Raw genomic sequence first — 13,821 nt, 5'->3', positions numbered from 1 at the left:
AGCACGTCTCATCAAAGCCCTCACCTCTCCTGATTCTCAGCGCTGCCCTGAGAGGTACCTTCCTGGCGATCGGGACAGAGTGTACCACTGCCGGCTCAGCAGTCTTCAAGGGCCTCCTGTTTAAGTCCTGCCCAAATAAGCCACTTGCAGCACTGGCAGCCTGGCCCCTACCTGCTTCTGCAGACACATGGCATGACCTCTCCACTTAGTTCCTCAAATCCAGGAACAGCTGCCTGGCCCAGACCCTATGCTGCTGCCCCTGTGGCCCCCCTGGTCCTGGCTGAGGGCCATGTCCTCCTTTCAGCCCGTTTTTCACCACTGACTGCCCAGCATCCACACCTCCTGAGCTGTCTGCCCTTCCCCTTGGCTTTTCTCCCCTCATTTGTCTTATGCCTCAGTTGTTCTAATAGGCAGTGTAGAGCTGTAATTGAGAACTATGGGACAAATTTGCCTGGCTGTGAATCCCAGGTTCATTGCCTTTGCTGGCTGTGTGACTTGGGGGAAGTTAATTAAATTTTCTGTGCCCTGATTCACTCATCTGTAAAATGACCCCTTCTACCCCCACATCAGGGGTTGAGAGGATTAAGCTTGAGAAATTCTCAGGTCTGGACAGGCACTTGGTAATTACTCAGGGAATGTCAGCATCTTTATTGTAACCACTCTTAGCTGCTCCTTTGTTCAAAGTTCTTCTGCCTTTCTTTCTGGCGAACTCTTACTCAATTGTCAGAGCCCAGCGTGGGAATCGCCTCCTCCAGAGAGCCTGACTGGATCCTCCACTCCCAGAGTAGCCTCTGGCTTTTCTATCTCATGGAATGGGTAAAATATAGAAGCATCTGTGGGTCCCCTGGGAGCTAGACGAGGACTTCCAGAGGCCACGGGCCCTGGGCAGGATCCCCTAGCAGTGTGGTGCTAAAGGACCCACTTGTATCCATTCCTGGTTGCACGTCCTGGTAGGGAAGGTGTGGGTATCAGCTCCCATCACATTCTGTTTATGTGCCCCCCGCCACCGCGACGTTCTTGAGCAGGGAGACTGTCTTACTGGGTGTTTTACTCACTGTGCCTAGACAATGCCTGGACTGTTGCAGAAGCCCATTTGTGTCAATGAACTGAACTATTCTACACTGTTCTCCAAGGTGCCCTGTGGGTTTTTCATTCCTGTTGTTTCTTCCCTCTTCTTGGCTGGTTAAAATATTACTTATTACTATTAGGCACCATCTGGTTCTTTCCTTCCACCAGTCCTTCCCCATGTGAGTTTGGAACTGATTTATAATCTTGACTGCAGCCCCTGTAGCCTGTCTATGAGGCATCACTGTCCTTGTCTGGGGCTCTGCTCTCCCTCTGGATTGGGAGCTTATCACTTCTCTAATGCATGCATTCAGCACAGACATCGTGCGCCTTCCTGTGCCGGGACAGAACCCTGGCCCCGTCCTTAGCTGTAAACCTAATCCAAGTCCAAGCTCATCCTGAGTCTTGGGCTTTAGGACAGGGCCCCAGGGGAGCAGGTTGGAGGGGCTCCCAGCCCAGCTCTGGCTCGGGGCAGGAAGGCACTGCCTGGGGCCAGCAAAGGGATAAAGAGGATGAGCCCGGAAGGGTGTCTGAGGTAGTGAGAACACACCGGTGGGCCAGTGGTTAGAGCACAAACTTGAGCCACCTCACCTGGATTCAAATCCTAACTCTGAAATGTGAGTAGACCTGTGTCTGCAAGCAGTTCACACCCACCCAATGGTGGTAGTTGTGCCTGTGGGTCACTTCCTACCTTTGTTTAAATTCCATATTCTGGGCAAAATGTTTCACCGTATGGTTGTGTTGTGAAATTTGCCCTCACATGTCAGGAAAGCTTTTGCCAGAGAAAATGACAAGCCAGCGCTTCTGGGGAGCTGTAGATGAAGAATTGGTGGGGAGGCATCTTCAGTGTTTCCGTCCCACCTCAAACCCAAAGTACATCCTTCACATGGGAGAGGGCTTTGTTCCTATCGAAACATAAGCAAACAAGACACAGCTGCCAAGTTTAAAGCTTTAGTGGCTTTTTAAAAAAAATGTATGAGGCGGGGAAATAGTGTTTGCAATGATTTGTGTGGATGAAAGTGAAATTCAATGTCCCCGTGCTACCCCCCTGTTTTAGAAAGTGCAAAAGAACAAATGACGTTTCCAAGCCTGCTTCCCTAGGATGGCTGCCACCCCTGCTCCCCCGCCAGTTAGCAGCCACGGGTCTCGGTCCCGGGTCCCAGCCATGCCCCCCTGCCCACCCTCGCTCCCCTCATCGTCTCCCTGCTCTCATCCCCGGGCGGGCTCACGGCTCTGCCATCGAGTTCACTTCTCTCTGAGCTCAGTGGAGAAGCGAAACGAAGCTGCCCCTCTAGGCTGGTGGAGAGAGCTTCCGCCTCTAGTGTCACCCCTCATGTCCTCCGGATATACCCCCGGATACATGCAGTACCACTGCAAAGTGAAAATCCCCCGGGGGCTCTGCTTTTCTTTGAATCTGCTCCCTAGAAGCTGCAGCACCCTCGGATTATTCTAGAAATGGATTTCCTTTCAAGCCCCGCTGTCAGTTTCTTTCAGGCGGATCAGGCAATGCTGTACTCTAAGCCACGTGCCTTCGGGGCCACTGGGGAGCTGCCGGCTCCAGTTCAAGGAGGCAGGGAGGCTTCAGCACCCTCTGAGGGGTGCCCTACCAGCCGTCTCCCCAGGGAGAGCACAGGCATGACAAGCTCAGCATCTCTGCTCCCTGCAGACCTCCCTCCTCACCACCCACCAGCCCACCAGCCCATGAGAAGCCCCAGGCTTTGACCTCTACTGTCCTTGGAGTGTCAGGAGGCAGGAGACTCTCATTCCAAGTGCGGGTTGTTTCCAGGTCAGGAGGGCCATTTCCTTCCACTCCTGAGGGCACTCCGGGTTGCAGCTCCGCATCCCGGGGCTACGTCCCCCCTTTATGGGCACTCCTCTTTGGGATCCTTCTGCAATGGACAGTTTCTCCCCATACTGAAATGTGAGGAGGCTTTCATTTTCAGACGTGAAGTACACTTGACGTGGATGGAAGCGTTCCAGAGCTCGGAGAAGGGAAGATGCACATCCTTCCATTGAACACCCACTGCCTGCCTCTGTGCCTGGATGGATGCCCTGGAATTTCACCTTCTTACAGAATACAGAACCCCACCCATGGCATGGACCACTAAACCTCCCTGGAGGAGCCCAGTTAAATCTTTTCTGGGCTCTCCCCTCTCTGAGCCACTTGGATATTGCCACTCCCGGAATGGGTGAAAGCAGAGCCCGGCTTTGGTTCAAACACCAAGGGACCTTCCCTCTGGGTCCTCTGGGTGCTTTGAGTTCATTTCTGTCAGTGTGGCAGGGATGAAGCTCAGACATGAAGTGATGAGTGTGGGCAGTCCCCCCCACCCCCCAAGCCAGACTTCTGAGGAGTAGAGATTGTCTCTTGGTTTATCTGCCACCTCTGGTAGAAGTGATTGGGTGTGGGACCACGAGAGAATGGAAGCCAGGCAGGTGCCCCCTGGCTGGCTGGATGTGGGAGGGGATTGGGGGAATGCGCAGGCCCGCGTGTGTGCACAGCTGCACGTGTGCATACGCTTGTATGTGCACATGCTTGTGCGTGCACGCATGTGTATTCGCGCGCGTGGGTGCAGCCTGAACTCTGACCCCCTCCGTGTCCCCGCACTCTGCACTGGGCAGTGGCCTGTTCAGACCCCCGCCGTCCTCGGACCCTGTCTGCGCCTTCCCCCGTCTCGGCCTTTGGGGACCTGCTCAGCCTTCCTCCCCGGCTTGGCGGACCCCTCCGCGGCCTTCCCGCCCGCCGCCCCGCGCGGCCTCGCTCCTGCGCCCCGCGCGTGCCTCCCGGGCGCTTCCCCGCTGACCGCCGCCCTCCCCTCCCGGCGGCGTGCGTCCCAGGGGCGCTGCCATCGCCCGGAGCTGGGCGCCCCTCCGCCGCGTCCCCACGGCCCGCTCTGCCCTCCCGGCCGCCGGCTGAAGCCGCTGTCCGCGGGCTCCGCCCGGCAAGGGGAGCCCCAGCCGCCGTGGCCTCTCGCCTCCCCGGCCCAGGGCCCGCTCCCTGCTGCCCCCTCCTCCCTCCCGCCCGTCCGCGGGGCTCCCGGGAAGCCGGGCCCCTCCGCGGCCCCCTGCCGGCCCCTGTCGGCCGCCCTGCACCCGGTTCCCTCCGCCTGTCCCCCGGGCTCTCTCCCTGCGCCACCCCGCCTCCTCCGCGCACGCTCCCGGCCTCCGTTGCCCCCTGGGTGGTGCTGACGCCCAGATTTCCCCCTCCTGCCGGGCTTCCCGCCCGAGCCCCGGCCAGCGTCGCAGCCTCACGGTCTGGTCAGACGCCCATCCTGGGGTCGCACCGGCACCCTTCCCTCTCACGGGGGTTCCTGCCTGTGGTTACCCTGAAATGCCTCTTAAATCTACCCATTTCTGTCCTTCTCCAGCGCTGCTGCCCTCGTCCAAGCCGCTGTTCTCTTAGCCTGAAACACCGCGACAGACGCCGACACCGCAGCTCAGCGCCGGCTCCTCTGAACCGCTCTCGGCGTTCAGGCCGAGGCGGTCGGTCTCTTCCACATGAGAAATGGCTCAGGTGATGCTCTTGTTCAAAACCCTTAAAAAGCTTCCGTTTGCTCTTGGGATGTTGACAAGACTGTTCACAGAGACTGCAAGGCTCAGCGTACCGCGGTCCCACAAGCCTTTCTAGTCCCACCTGATACACATTCAGGCTGCCTGAACTCCGACGTCTCAGTTCCTCGCAGCGCACTCCTGAGAGGGAAAGGGAGGCGATTAACTAGCCTGGGACAACAGGCATGAAAACAACCGTCTTGGGAAAACTGCGGGATTCCCTTACTCAGGGGTGATGTGCTTCCTCCTGCCCCACTGGCCTGGGCTCTCTTCCTGGCCCCATCAGTTCCAGCTCACTTTTTAGCTCTCATCCCAAGCTTCACTTTTTGGGAAATGCTTTCTTGACTCCCTACCTCCGATTCTCCCTCAAAACTCTGGTGTCGACCCCTGTGACACACCTCTACGGCGCCACGGAGCCCTCCTCAGAGGTTTTCATCATTGCCGTCATTTGGCATGCATTTGTGCCATCTTGGATGATATTTACCTTCCCCACTAAAGTGTAAGCTCCCTGAAGTCACCAACTATCTCAGGGTTTGCATCCTGATGTATACTCAGCAAACAGCTCAGTGCCTAGCGTATGATGGCTAAATCGCATTCAATATATGAGTGAACGAATACATCAGGTACTTGCAGGGAGACAGTTCTCCACTGTTTTCTCATGTTTCTGCCTTTGTTTCTGGCTATCCATTCACAGATTTTCATATGATGAACAGCCTTGGAAGAGAGAGGTAATGTCTCCCTTCAAAGCAAGGATAGGTGTGCTGGTTTTCCAATATAATAAAGATAAGGTCTTCCTCTGGAGAAAAGGGCAGGTATGCCCACTGCCCATAGAGAAGATTCAGGTCCTCCAACATCAGGGTCCTTCTGCGTCATAGCTGACTGCCTGTAGAGGCGTACTGTGTCTCTTCTCTTGTCATCCTGTGGGAGCTGGGGCTCAGGTGACTGGGGCAAACAAAGCCACTGCCATGAGTAATAATCCACCCTTGGTCTCTGATGCAGGGGTTGTGGGTCTTCTCCTAGTATCCATATCTACTGCGTGTTGGGTGAAATCTCAGACCTTTAAGAGGTCTTGACATTAATTAGAGTAATTACATTTTATTCACTCAGCATGTTTTTCGAGTGCCAGTATCAAGATGTGAAGAAATGAAACATGTGAGTGCCTTGAGGGCACGGCCCTGATACTCCTTCCACAGAGGCCAGCTGCACCCCTGGCATCATGCCTGTGTGAAAATCTGAAGTAAGCAGGGGTTTTTGATCATCCCTCTTATTTTCTCTCTTTTTTATTTTCTTTTTTTTCCAATTTTGTAATTTTTTCCCTCCCAGGTCTTTATTCTGTGTTCTATTCCCTTTCAAGTGATTAAACTAATTTCTCCCATAATGTTAGCTGAGTTTGATGAGGGATTCTTAAAAGGAAAAACATTCAAGGTATAATAAAGTGTGGTAGAAAAAGTTCTGGATCAGAAGTTGGGAAATGGAATTTTGAGTTACCTAGTCATGTGACATGGGGCAGGTGTGAAATGTGCACGTCAGGAAACTCTCGCTTCCTCATCCGAGCTCATTCATTCATTCATTCCACAGCCCTTAATTAAATCATTTGAAATAAATGACATCGTTGCCTTGAAAGGACCCACTGTTTGATGAGGGAGACAGATGAGAGAACTCAAGATGCTAAGCAGGGTGAAAGAGGCCAAAGACAGAGGATGTCCCGGAGAGCCACCACGGGGCGCTGGGGGTGGGCCGGGGGTCAAGAACAGGGACAGGAAGCCGTGCAGGCCGCTGGGCTGGCAGGTGAGTGAGAGGCCGTGAAGGAGGGGTTGGTAAGTCAAGGGAAGGGGAGTCCCAGCCATTCTTGCTGTGCCTTTTCCTTACTTGCCAGCTCTGCCTTTATGAGGAATGTCCCCAAACCTCGAGTGGTGCCCCGGGGGAGGCTCTGTCACCTTTAGGGCCACAGCAAGTACAACCACACGGTGAGGCGCCCAGGGCCTATGACCTGGGCCCCCCTTCCTGTCTGCCCAAAGGGCATTCCGTCAGGCTCCCCACGGGGTGGGTGTGGGGCACGAGTGCTCAGCCCAGCCCTGGGCACACGGCAAACATCAAGCGACTACGCCAAAACCAGGGGGGCACTTTGGAAATTATTCACGCACTTTGTGTTTTGCCTCTTTGAGAACAGGACCTTCTCCCTGCTTGGCCCAGAATCTCCATCTGCCTGGGCAGGAGGAGGGAGCAGAGATGAAAAACCTCTCAGGGTCATGCAGGGAGGCAGAGGTCATCCTGTTTCTAACGTGTACAATAGGATTAGACTGCGAGAGGTGAGCCTTGAAAAGCAGGATGTCTTGAGGTGGAATTACAAAGTTTTTAGTCTCCTATCTTGAATCTTCTCCCACCAACACCTTCACCATAGAAAGACCAGGGAAATTCAGGGCATCTGGTGAGAAAATACATGCCTGTCATGGTTATTTACATGTACAGGAGTCAGTGGAACGTGCTTAACAGCTTTAGTCCCGAGGGGCCGGTGGCTCCGTCTAGAAGCCTGCAGGGAGGCAGAGCCATGCGGGCCCCCGGACGGCTCCCGCTCTGGGTGTTCTTCAAATAAGCATATGCTTGGAAAGTGACTGTTCCAAAAATATCCGTATTTTACCACATAGAAAAAAATATATCCCTCATTAACTTCAGAGAGGTATAAAGCAATCTCAAGAATTTGGAAGCAGCAGAGAAACTTTAAGATGAATGTAGGGAGTGCATTCAGGGGTTGAGCCCACAGGCATGTTGTGGGTAAAACTGCAATATTCCAGAATCTCTTGGCCTGGCTTTAGTGCAGCTCCGTATCAACAGGTGTTTCCGAAGGGTGGAGAGAAGTAGTCCAGCTGCGTATCAATAGATAATTACACGGACCGGAGAGGCTGGGAGGGGCCCTCTCTTCTGCTGCAGCCAGGTCTGGAGACCCACTGGACCACTGCTTGTAAGAAATACATGAGTTTCTCCCACTTTATCTCTCCCTTTGACTGATTTCGGTTTCAAAGGTATTTTGCCCCAGGATTTCCCCCCCCCCCCCCCCGAGTTACACTTGTCTGCTGATTTACATTTTTAATAGGAAAGTGTGTTGTGTTAACAGTCTCTGGATTCCAGTCTCTAGAAATGCTACTGTGCTTTCAAGGGCGTAGCACAGGGTAGCACATGTGATTACTGGGAAGTGTAAACCTCTGCAAATTACCCTGCCAGCAGGGGTTATTGAGTTCTTTAGTTTTCTTTGCTTCTAAATGGTGCTTATTTGCTGGCTTGTGAAAATGGAAACAGGTTTGTCCCAGGTCTGAGCACCTGGGGTACAATGGCAGAGACACGGATAAGGTGTCGCACTCTGTCCTCCCTTTTTTTCAGAGAGGATGGCATGTGGTGTTATTGTGCACCCAAAAGATGAGGAGATGATTGCTATGAAATATTTGAGGCATTTCCTCCTGGTCTTGAAGTTTAAAATTTAATTTCTTGCCTTTCCAGAATAATATCTGACATATTTAAAAAGCCAGAAAAACACCACCAGGCTTATAGTGAAAAATAACAATCCTTGCTCCGCCCCACCCTAGCTAGGAACTGAGGCACTTAAAGCCTTTTGCCCATTTGTTATGCTTTTTTACTTTAATAATTCTAAATAATAGGCGTTATTGCTGTTTCTTAATTTCTCAATTCTTGTGGCCTCCTAGTGTGGAAAATGAGGACTCAGTTCTTTTATGCTCTACGCACCTCCCTGCCCTGACCTCTATGCAATGCGCACTTCGCAGAACTTCCATCCTCCCAGCTATTCTTGTTGAGAGTTGATGTGACTGTGACTATAGAAATACTGTTCACAGCAACACCACACTTCTTTTTGGGGGTGCATGCCACTGGTACTCTGCTGCAAATATTTGGGATTCTGCCTTTAGGGTATGTGACAGGACTTTTTTCCTGCTCTGTTTACAGTTTAGGTGGACTCATGGGACTAGATCCAGCCAGCCAGCTCCAGAGCCTTTAACTGCTGGGGTGAAATTCTCTAGGACTCTCTGAGCATCTGGCATTGCTAACCGTGAGAAGATGGTCACTCCCTCTACCTGGGTCCCTTTGTGACTATGATGACAGCCCCTTTTGCAACATGCATTGACCATGTAGTGGTAAAATTGTATTGTTTTAAGGTCCTGTGATTTGGGGATGCTTGTTATCACATGGTAACAAAAGTTTTCCTAACTTATAAATTTTTCTTGAACAAATGTTTACTTTTCCTGGAAATAATGATGGCTCATTTGAAAAGTTTGCTTCTTTTTGTCTGTATCCATCAGAAATGCAGTTCTAAAGTCTCCACCAAAAGTATAAATTTCTCCTCAGTATTCTTTATCAGGGACCCTATTGATTTCACCTCTTCTTTGGGACTCTCCACTCAGGGGTTGCCCTCTGGCCTCATGCACAGTTGTCTTCCTACAGATCCCATTCACCTCTCTACTGTGGAGTGTAAACCTCCAGGTTCCTACAACTCAGGTTGGCAAAGATTATGTTACTACCCCAATTTCTAGTCTCCCAGTTAATGAATCACATTTCCTAGCCTCTCTTGTAATAAGTTGGTCGTGTAACTTATTTTTGGCTAATGAGATTGTCGCTGGGCAGCTATGTCTGGGGAGCTCTCTCCCTGTGAAGCACTAGGAGGAACCTCAACCTGGGTCGGGGAGGGTTCTTGACTCTGAACAAGAAAGAATTCTTGAGTGGTCAGATGAGTGTAGGTAAGGAGGGAATTCATTAAAGCAGAGTAGCAGGGAATGGCACCTGCCTTGCAGGCAGCAGACAGTAAAGAACAGAGAGAGAAAGGGAAGTTCATTGAACTCCTACTTAGGGCAAAACCCTTGCCAACTCCTAAAGCCAGGGTCACCTGGCATCCAGCATCTGCTTGGAACTATATGGCATGGGGACTAAGCCCCTACAACCCCGGGATTTGGGGGAGCTGCAGAACATTGGATGGAGTGAGATTATATTCTGAGAACTTCCCAAAGCAGAGAAAGGAGATTTTCAGTCACGCTACTAAAAAGCATGATCATACAGCTGCAGTCCTTCCCGGGTCACCCAGGTGTGGGAACTTGCAGGCCCAAATCAGAACTCTAAGTAGCCCCTCCCTACTTATCTGGAGTAGACGAAGTCAGAGTGAAGACTTATTGCTTAAGTCTTGAAAATAGAATGAAATAGCAAAATGACAAAGATGCTTACCGTAAGAGGAGCACAGAGACAAAATGCAATAAGTTGAGCAGTGAGAAGGCTTTATTTAAAAAGTACACACTCAGAGAAAGGGGAGTGCGGGCAACCTCAGAGAGGAGGTGCACTTAAGGGCTTAGGATTCTATCTTCTAAGGCTTTCCTGAATGGGGCAAAGGGCTGGGGGGTGGGGGTGGACATACACTTGACTTGTGGTCTCACGATGTCTCTGTCCAGTGAGAGACATTATGTCACCATCCACGGGCAGTCCTCATTAGATAAGTCTGTAAAATAAACGTAACACAATTTATTGATCCAGTTCCTCTCCAAGGTAGTGGTTTCCCTAAAGCACTGGAACATATCAGTTAAGAGTGCTTATCTTGCCTTAAGATAGAGTGGGTTATTGCCTGATTACCAAAGAATATGTTAGGAATCTTACCTCTGAACTCCCTAGTTTTTAAAATGGAATCTTAGCCTTACTCTAGTGTTTATAACTTGGCAATTTTCTTCATAGGCAGGAAAAGTTGTTCATGATGCTTCTCCCATGTCCCTGCCCTATTTCAGGATGTAAGCAGAAATGTGTGCGATCCTTGGAAAGTGTCTTTAAAGAAAACCAACTTATCCTTCTTTGTCCTTTCCTTTATCAGGTTGCATGGAATAGAAGGTGATGGCTGGAGCTCTAGCAGCCAGTTTGGGCCATAGTGACAGTGCAATCTTGAAGGAGTCTAGGTCCCTGATAATTGTGGAGCTGACAGATAAGCACTGGGCTGCTTATTGTCACACTTTTATTTTTTTAAATGTGAGAAATAAACCTCTACCTTATTTAACCTAACACTGAATTTCTGGTTACATGAAAATGAAGCTGATTCAAATTGAACCTTCCTTTTGCTTAGTTAATTCCCTTGTTTTGGTGAAGCACATCTTATCAGTTTGGGTTGCTCAGGGAGTAGAAATGACTACATATATTCCAGGTATGAAGGCTTTTGTGCAATAAATTAAGTCATTACTTCACAACTTCTATCAAAATTAATCCCAAATGGATCACATAATTAAAATGTAAAAACAGAAATCATAACATACAGGAAGACATTTATATAACTTATGCTGGAGGAAAACATTCTAAAGATGACACCAATAGAAACCCAAAGCAAGTTGAGTGGATTTAAAACAAAAATATTTTATAGGACATAAAACACCAAAACAAAGTAAAAAATAAGTGAAAATGAACAGGAAGCCATAATTGGAACTCAGGTCTGCTGATCAAAAGTTCTTTCCTTCAACCAGAGTGTCCCAACATTCTGGCAATTTTCTTCATAGGCAGGAAAAGTTGTCCTATGTTGGCACCGCTGACATTCCTTCAACCAGAGTGTCCCAACATTGGCACTGCTGACATTTTGGACTGGATCATTCTTTGATATGGGGCTGTCCTGTGCCCTGCAGAATGTTTAGCGTCACCTCTGGCTTCTACCCACCAAGCGCCAGTAGCATCCTCTCCCCTGGTTGTTGACAACTGAAGATGTCTCCAAACATGCCACGTATCCTTGAGGGGTAAAGTCACCCTGGTTGATAACTGTTGCACTACACCGTGGGTTCTCATGTTTGAGTGTGTGTCAGAATCACCTGGGATTTGTAAAACACAGAAGGCTGGTCTTCCTTGAGTTTCTGATGTGGTAGGTCTGGGGTGGGGCTTGAGAATTTGCATTTCCAGTAAGTTCCAGGGGGTGCTGCAGCTGCTGGTTTGGGGAAAACACTTCGAGAGCCTCTGATCTGTACTACTTCGCTTGCAAATAAACATATCATCCCTTACAGAACAAAAGTAACAATAACATTGTTATTGACATTTCCAGAACATGGGAAAGTTGTGACTGTAGGCAATCCACAGGAGCTCAGGAGTTTAGAGACCATGTTATTATAAAGATTGCAAGGTAGCTACAAAGTTTGTGGTTTATGGATCAGATGAAATTTTGGTTTACACTTGCTCTCGACTTAGTGGTTTTTCTCAAATAATATTTCTATAGAGATAATCAAAATGAAAAGAAACAATATCAAGAGAAATGATAAAGATGATAGCAAATGATTAGTCTATGATATGGATGTCCACCCATTTTTATTCAACCTTTTCCAATTGCTTGTTAAGCTTCTTATGATAAATTTTATAGAAATTTCCAGGGGCTATGTAAAAAATGCTCTATACCCCTCTTCATTTAGTGCCACATAATTTGAATATCTTAATTAAATAATTTTTGTTGGAACAGCAGAAAACTGCTGGAATTAGTGCTGCACACATTTCTGCAGATAGGAAAAGTAATCATGGAAGAAATCATTATGGTCTGAATTTCAATGGACGGCTTACGTTTAATCTTCTAGGTTTACCAGACAGGACAGAACTCTGCAGAGACGTATTTAGATCATCACTTTTTAGCACTGATCAGTGCCTGCTCTGCATGCCTGGTGCCAGGGTTTATTGTAGCCAAGTGAATCTGAGAAACAAAATAATCTATCCTCACATCAGTGAGCTACAAACAAAATCAACAGCCTTGTGCTGGCAACATTATTTCATTGCTGTCTCCTTAATCTCCTCTATTCTTTTGAAATTGCTTTTATTATTACTGCTCATTTAATGAGACCCTAGAGTTTGGAGCCAGATGGTGCTGTTAGTTAAATCTGGAAGACTGTAATGGAATGGAGTTCAAACCAGGTTAAGAGTAACAGAATTAACAAGCTCATAGCACCCTGCTTTGTGTACCTTTTACATACCAGAAATTAGTGCAGGTTCCAAACAGAAAGACTTAGATTAAAGTTCAGAGAGACCAGGTGTGCTCACTCACTCACTCACTCATTCATTCAGCAAACCTTTAATTGTGTTCTTACCTGGGTGCTGCAGTATAGCATAAACAAGACAGGCAATGGAGCATGAGGTCTACTGGGGGGAGAGGCAGTGTCAAACAAACAAGCGACATCACTGTGCATGGTGATGGGTGCTGGGAAGGGAGGAAGCAGAGAGCTGAAGTGGAGGGGTAGAGGGTAGGGGAAGTTTAGGTGGTGGTCAGGGACGTTCTCTGAGGCGGCGCTCTTGAAGCTGGGACCCAAATGATGGTAAACGGCCAACTTGGGGAAATCAGAAGAAATGTCATGACTGTTTGTTGGAAGGAATAGCATGTGCCAAGGCCATGAAATGGAAGTTGTTTGGTGTCCCCAGGGAACTGCAAGGACACCAGTGTGGCTGGAACCTAGTGAGGGAAAGAGGGTGGCCTGAGATGAGGCCAGAGCTGGAGACCCAGAGCTCTTGCATGGGGCAGAGGGGCATGTAGACACTTAGACGATCCAAGGATTTTTAGGAACCTCTGTGCCAATGTGCTGTTGCTTAAGACCTGTAGAAAGAAGGCTTTTTGGGTCAGGGCAGTAAATATTCATGATCTGGATAGCATGGGAAGTCATCAGAAGCATGATTGTGACCCTTTGTGCAGAGGGCAGGCAAAATAGAGACATATTTTGATTAGTAAAGCTGCCTTGCGTACTAATGCTAATCTGACGCTTGAGCGCCACCCTTCCTGTAGGGCATCCCGTGGTGCTGAACCCACCAAGCTTCTCTGCCTCCTCCTCCTGCCTCTGGTGGATGTGGCAGCCCCACACCACCTCTTTTGGTAAATGGCTGCGGTCTCCTTCCCGGCGGTTTGCTTTCCGCTCTTTCTTCCTATCCTGTGTCTCTCTCTCTCCTGCTGGATGCTTCTGCGTCTGTCAAGGTGCAGCTCAAAGAGACGCACACCCAGCTGGGAGCTGAGGTCAGGAGGGAGTGAGCTGCCCATGTCCCTCACCATCTCCCAGAATTCTTACAGCAAAATTTATGCTTCCCTTGTTGGCACTTATATTTGCCTTGCTTAAGACCAGCAAGCGAGAAGATTAGTTCATTTAAGATATTCTCCTGCCCTATACATGGCAGACACTAAAAAGTATTTACTGACTTGGGTTCTTACTAGCAGTTACCATTTAATGAGCAATTAATTTGCCA

The 13,821-nt window shown here is 49.3% G+C and overlaps 1 protein-coding gene across 2 annotated transcripts in view; it reads left to right on the top strand.

Annotated features, from left to right (window-relative positions):
• TRPM8 (transient receptor potential cation channel subfamily M member 8) overlaps positions 1-6,385 on the top strand; it is a 134,663-nt gene extending 128,278 nt beyond the window's left edge. For both annotated transcript variants that reach the window (XR_008998131.1, XR_005033032.2), the window contains 2 exons: positions 5,719-5,848; positions 6,190-6,385. The gene's annotated coding sequence lies outside the window, so the exon portion shown is untranslated. The remainder of the gene's footprint in view (positions 1-5,718; positions 5,849-6,189) is intronic.
• The last annotated feature ends 7,436 nt before the right edge of the window (positions 6,386-13,821 follow it).

This window comes from Manis pentadactyla, chromosome 6 (assembly GCF_030020395.1).
Source record: "Manis pentadactyla isolate mManPen7 chromosome 6, mManPen7.hap1, whole genome shotgun sequence".
NCBI lineage: Eukaryota > Metazoa > Chordata > Mammalia > Pholidota > Manidae > Manis > Manis pentadactyla.
The sequence above is the reverse complement of the archived record's forward strand: the minus strand, read 5'-3'. Positions and strand labels throughout refer to the sequence as shown.